Here is a 6846-nt window from a genome sequence, read left to right on the forward strand (position 1 = left end):
CCAGGATTGTCCTCTAATAGTGTAAAGACCCTCAAGGTCGTCAGCAATATTAGACCAGTCAAGTGACGATTTAGCCTATAATAACTCGATTAGTTTAACACAAACATTAATTAATAGGAATTAATCTAACAACGATCTAGATACGAAATGAGTACCTTTGAATAGATCTCGTAAAGTTACGCAGAATGGACTACTCGACCGTGTCATTCGGATACTGGACGAAAAAGAAATCATCAGCTTAGTTTGAAGGGAAAATTAGTCTTTTTGTGGTTTAGCCGCCTTGGAAGCCCTTATCCAGAACGTGGGTTCTTTAGTAAATCTCTTCGGCCTTATCCGGATCGAAGAGAAATTCCATTCTCTCTTTCTTCTTCTTCATTATTCTTCTTCTTTCTTCTTCCCCTGTTTTTTTTCTTGTTCTTTTTCTGCCGGTGATTCTGTGAGAAGTTTTGAGAGTCTGAGATCGAAAGGGGTAAGGGAATATCAAACAACATCTAGTGGTGGTGGTGTTGAATCGTCGATGTGATTCATGCTCATCAGAAAAGGGAAACTCAGAGTATATAATTTAGGGTTTTCAATTATGATTGATGTTCTGAAGATTTTGAAGATGATGTATAGAGCTACTGCTAGATAAGGAAGCATGGGTAGTCGTTTAATTGAGTTTCTGAAGTTGATTCGGTGGTGAATCGAGAATTAGAGTTCTGTTCTTGAGGATTTTGGATAAGGAGAAATTAGAAGATGAAATTAGTGGTTTAGGGAAGAGATTAGAGATGTGTTTGTCCTGAATTAGGGCATAAGGTTGATAATCATCTCGAATTTGATAGTTAAGGTTTGTAGTTTTGGAACTGAAGCTCAAGTAGTGGTTGATTTGAAGCTGTGAATGATGTTCTTCCCCAAAACAGAGATTAGGTTTTCAGAAGAATTGAATTGGTGATGTTGCAATTCAAAGGGTGCTAGTGATTGGGTAAGCTTCTAATAATCTTAATTTTAGTATTTTGATTTGAATTGGTTTAGTTATTAAGCTTATAAGTTGTTGTTAAATGAGGACTGAGATTGGATGAGCTTAATTGAGCTAATGGAGATTCTGGTTGTGTGTGATTGTTTTAGATGAATGTTAGGAGATTGCAAGTGTGCAGATTTGTTGGTGGTATTGAACTGGTGGTGCTGAAATGGTTAAGATGAGTATGGTGGTGTTGATGTGAGGATTTATGAAGCTATGGCTTGAAGCTTGGGTTGTGCTTTTGATGTTTGTTGGGTTTCAGGGAAGTGGTACTGCAATGGTGATTCACAGTTGGTGTTGAAATGAGAAGTGGATTAGTTGTGAATGAGTTAGGAAAATGTATGTTGTTGATTGGTGGTAGTGGTGTTTTCAGTCTCAGGACATGGAGGAAGTATATGACGTAGTTGTGGTGAAGTTATAGTGGAGAATGAATGAATGTGCAATGCTGAAACTGAATTGTTGTTGATATGAGTTGCAGATGTAGTAATCTGAGTTAATGAGGGAATCTGATGGTGTTGATATCAGGGGAGGAGATATGTGATGGTGGTTATGTTGAACTGAACTCAAGTTGTATGAGATGTTATAGGACTGAAGCTTTAGAAATAGAGTTAGATGAATGTATTGAGATGATCTGAGTGATGCTTAAAGCTGCAATTGCAGGTAATCTTAGCTGAGTGTTGTATTTGATTTATGAAGTTTGTATAGGATAAATGTATTGTTATTGAAATATAGTTTAAAGTTAAATTGGGATTAGAGTTGTAGCTGTGTGAGAACCTTTGGTCTGTCTGACTGAACTTATTCAGTCTGGCTCGTTTTGTTAAGATGACTTAGATATCTGACTGAGTTGAATCGGTGTAGATTCACCGAGTTCCCTGTCTTGACCCTAATTGACTCAGCTGAACGATTCGTGTTTGACTTTGACCTTGGCCAGACCTTACGTGTTGACTGTTAGAGACCCGTTGACTGTTAGATTGGCAGTTAGTGACCGTTAGTTGATCCAATTGGACTGGGCCTTAGCTTAATGGGCTTGTTTAGTGGACTTGGGCTTAGGGCCAGTTTCTTTAATTAAATGATGGTTATGTTGAACTGAATTGCTTTAGAAATAGAGTTAGATGAATGTATTGAGATGATCTGAGTGATGCTTAAAGCTGCAATTGCAGGTAATCTTAGTTGAGTGTTATATTTGATTTATGAAGTTTGTATAGGATAAATGTATTGTTATTGAAATATAATTTAAAGTTGAACTCGGATTATAGTTGTAGTTGTGTGAGAACCTTTGGTATGTCTGACTGAGTTTATTCAGCCTGGCTCGTTTTGTTAAGATGACTTAGATATCTAACTGAGTTGAATTGGTGTAAATTCACCGAGTTCCCTGTCTTGACCCCAATTGACTCAGTTGACCGATTCCTATTTGACTTTGATCTTGGCCTGACCTTACGGGTTGACTGTTAGATTGGCAGTTAGTGACCGTTAGTTGATTCAATTGGACTGGGCCTTAGCTTAATGGTCTTGTTTAGTGGACTTGGGCTTATGGCCAGTTTCTTTAATTAAATGTTTTGGACCTCTTGTGGTATGAGTTGACCTTTGGTTCCTTCAGCGTAGTCTTAGATATTCATAAAACTTAGTTATAGACTATAGAATCAACCTAATTGAATTAGTAAATTTTAACTATGTTAAAGATAGATAGATAATAAAAAGGTGTCGAACAATAAATGGGCTTTAGAACCGTTAGATAGTTCACTTAGCTTATAACTAGAGAATTATATGAGATTATGTTATGAGCCTTGTGTGAGATTTTTGGGTAGATTCTTAGACTTCTTATGTGATTAACAGTTACTCTATTATTGGATTCACCCGTCTCAAATTTTTCATTGGAATCACACATTTTGGTAGAGTCAATCGAAGTCTAAGGTTTTGGAAAAAGAAAAAAAAACTATTTTTTCTTTTCCTTTTTTTCGTTCCAAAGGAAAAACTAAAACACCAACTCAAATTTCAAATCAAAGTTATTCATCTATTCTAACAACTAAAACTAGATTAGTTAATTTAATTAAGCGCTTAACACCAATAAAATCAGGACTATTTAGTCGTCGAAAAAATATTTAGATAAGGGGCCCTCTATTGGATTTAAAAGTCCATATACGAGATTTCATTTATAATGCAAAAACTCTGGACAGATCGTGGTTTCCAGACTGCCTAAAAACCACATAGACTCAGCCAAACCGTAAAAGGGGACCTCTGTTTTTTAAGAAAGGCGGTACCCACATATTCTGTGTCGGTGCGGTTTTTAAGTGGTTTTATTGGACGGTTTGTCCGGAATCACTGTTTATAATGGGCACAAGTACATTTTTTTTGATAAGAAGACTTTTATTTATTTATACAGGAAGTTTATATTGCATATGATGAGATCAATATTGAGTTTGATCCTTTCTAAGAAAGAAGATTTTACATGACTAGACATATTCTCCGTGGAGAAGTAATTCATTTTCTTAGTTCTAACTTCCTTTGCAAGTCTATCTTCAACATTTACATATTTCCTAGTTTTAAACAGAAAAGAAGCCGAATTACAGTAGTTAAAAGAAAATTTGCATCTGTTGATGCTATTTTGAGCTCTCCAAGGTAGGTCCTCAGGGTTGATTTCTCCATTGATAGTCTTCACCAAGGTCTGGCAGTCATTAATTAAGCAGCATTTTCTGAGATCCAACTCTTTTATCCACCTGAGAGCTTCGATTCCTGCTTTAGCTTTAGCTTCTAAAGGGAAGGAGGCCCAACTGCATCCTGCACGACAATCACTTCTATTTCGTGTTTTGTCCAGAACAGAAATTGCAAATCCCATGGTAAAATCGGTTTCCATGAAGGAAGCATCAAATAAGATAAACCAGTCATAATCTCTGAATATGTTCTCATCAATATTTTCATGAGTATTTCTGTTAGTAAGAAGGCCTCTCTGAAAAGGAAAGGTCCTAGGGATAGAGTAATTCTAGTAGCTTGTGTTAATAGTATCAATCAACTTTTGCGGCTCTGGCACAATCTTATCAAAGTTAACACGATTTCTGAATTTCCAGATGGACCAAATAATGAAAGAAATTTTATCATGACTAGCTTTAAAAATATCGATGTTCATCCAAAATTTAAACCAATTTAAAACATCATGACTCTTGAAAACACAATTGACAAAGAGGTGCATTTCATCCTCAAGGGTGTTACAGTTACAAAGCAAACAAAAGGGACTAGACTCTTTAACATATCTAGACATTCTGCAACCTAAAGCTAAGGCTCCAGAGACGACTTTCCAACAAAACATATTCACTTTAGGCAAACTGTTTAGGCACCATATTTGTTTCCAGAAGCGAGCCTCGTCTTTGTTGATATTAAGCTTAGTTAGAAAGTTATAAGCAGACTTGGTAGTGAGCTGACCTGTTCTAGTTGAAATCCATCTAATCCTAATAGGTTTATCAATATTAATAGTTGTAGAGTTAATAGCATTAAAAAAGAGAGTTATCAATAAAATTAGAGATAATGTTCATATCCCAGTCACCACTAGCAATAAACAGATCACTGACCTTAGAAGGAGTGTTATTGTCGATATTAATCGGTTTAAGAAGACTAGTCTGATTAGGGAGCCAGAAGTCAGTCCAAATGTTAATATCATTTCCATTGTTTACTTTCCAAATACAGTTAGATTTTATGACTTCAAAACCTTTTCTAATGCTTGACCAAATCCAGGAGATTCTATATTTCCTAGTTTTTTTCAAAGGGTTGTGATTTCTGAAATATTTATATTTAAGAATTTTAGCCCAGAGTTGATCTTGGTTGTGGATTAGTCTCCAAGCAAGTTTGGTGAGTAAGGCAAGATTATGTTTATGAGGGATTCTAATTCCTAAAACTCCCTGTCTAATGTCTTTAGTAATGCTAGGCCAAGCTTTAGGATAATAACACTTTTCTTATTTTTCTTTTGCCACCAGAAGTCTCTTTGAACTTTATCTAAATTATCAAGAGGTTTCTTAGGGAAATCTAAGCATTGCATTTGGTGGTTAGGGTAAGCACTGAGAACAGTTTTAATTAGTACAATTCTACCGGCATGATTGAACATCTTGCCAATCTAACCTTGAAGAGAAGCATAATACTTATTGAGCAGAAGTTCAAAGTTATTAACTTTATTTCTATCAAAAAAGAGAGGAGTCCCTAAGTATTTATCATTTTTTGAAATTTTTCTGACTTTTAGAATTTTTGAGATAATCTTACAGTGTTTATTAGGAATTTTGGGAGTGAAATAAATCCCAGATTTCTGAAAATTGATGACCTGACCAGTCATTTCACCAAAGAAATTAAGAATATTCACAATGTTCTTAGCTTCAGAAAGGTTAGCTTTAGCAAATAAAAAATAGTCGTCAGCGAAAAACAAATGAGACACGGGGAGCGTTTTTGGCTACTTTAATGCTCGAAATAAGCTTGTCATTTTCAGCTTTGAGGAGGAGTTTAGACAGTACTTCCATGCATATGATGAAGAGGTAGGGATATAGAGGGTCTCCTTGACGGAGACCCCTAGTGACAAAGAATTTTTCACCAGGCACTCCATTTAAGAGGACAGAAAAGGAAGTAGTTGTTATGCATTGCATAATCAGGTGGCACCAGTCATTACTAAAACCAAAAGCAATTAGAGTTTGGTTAAGGAAATCCCACTCGATTCTGTCGAAAGCTTTCGACAGATCAATTTTTAAAGCCATGTTGCCATTTTTATTTTTAGAAATTTTCATGGTGTGAAGGATTTCATGGGCAACAATGATATTGTTAGTTATTTGACGACCAGGAATGAAAGCAAACTGATTATGGGAGATAATTTTTGAAAGCAGAGGTTTAAGTTTATTGGTTAGAATTTTAGAAATAAGTTTATAAGTGGTATTGCTAAGACTAATGGGACGAAAATCACTAGGCGTTGAAGGGTTTTGAACTTTAGGAATCAGAGTAATGAAAGTGTAGTTAATTTCTTTGAGAATATATTTTTTCCTAAAGAAATCTTGGATAAAATTGATAATATCATTCTTAACAATGTTCCAGTGAGTCTTAAAAAAACCAGGCGGGTGATCGTCTGGACCAGGAGAACCCCATTGGTTCATATTGAAGAGGGTATTTTTAATTTCACTTTCATCAGGAATTTTAGTGAGCATACTGTTTTCTTCCTCATTAATACAAGGTTGAATAAGAGTTCTAAGAGTGTCCAAATGTTGTGCATGGTTTTTAGTGCTTATAGTTTTTAAGTGTTTTATCAGCATGTTTTGAAGTTGAGGGATATCCTCAATCCAGAGGCCAGTATCGTCTCTAAGAGAGTGAATATGGTTGTTTCTTCTTATATTATTAGCAGCTTGATGAAAGAAAGCAGTATTCTTGTCAAAGTCCTTAATGAACTTATCATATGAGAGATGAATCCAGTAATGAGATTCTCTATTATACCAAACATCTAGATTATTTTGAGTATCTTTTATTTCAAGAATAGGTAAAGGGGTTATAGTGTGGAGAAATTCTATCTTTTTATTTAAACTGTCAATATTTTGGAAAATATTTCCAAAAACATTTTATTTCACTTTATTAAGATATAAGAAAGGTTTCTAAGCTTCCCTTGAAGCTTGTAAGCATTAGAACCATTTAGATTACAATTCCAGTTATTAAGGATAAGAGTAGCAAAGCTCTCATGACCTAACCAAGGCCTGATGATTTTAAAAGGTCTACGAAAGTTTTGGTTCAAAGGTTTACAAGTTAACAAAATGGGGGTGTGATCAGAACCCACTCTGGAAAGATGGCTAACAGTAGCATTAGGATAAAGGATGGACCAATTAAGAGAATGCAAGACTCTA

General features: G+C 35.2%; 1 long non-coding RNA gene across 1 annotated transcript; it reads left to right on the forward strand.

Annotated features, from left to right (window-relative positions):
- Positions 1-355: 355 nt before the first annotated feature.
- LOC113299362 lies at positions 356-1758 on the forward strand. The gene is made up of 2 exons (XR_003334837.1): positions 356-961; positions 1105-1758. It is a non-coding gene; the product is annotated as an uncharacterized LOC113299362 (long non-coding RNA).
- Positions 1759-6846: the final 5088 nt, after the last annotated feature.

The sequence above is a fragment of the Papaver somniferum genome, chromosome 7 (assembly GCF_003573695.1).
Source record: "Papaver somniferum cultivar HN1 chromosome 7, ASM357369v1, whole genome shotgun sequence".
Taxonomy (NCBI): domain Eukaryota; kingdom Viridiplantae; phylum Streptophyta; class Magnoliopsida; order Ranunculales; family Papaveraceae; genus Papaver; species Papaver somniferum.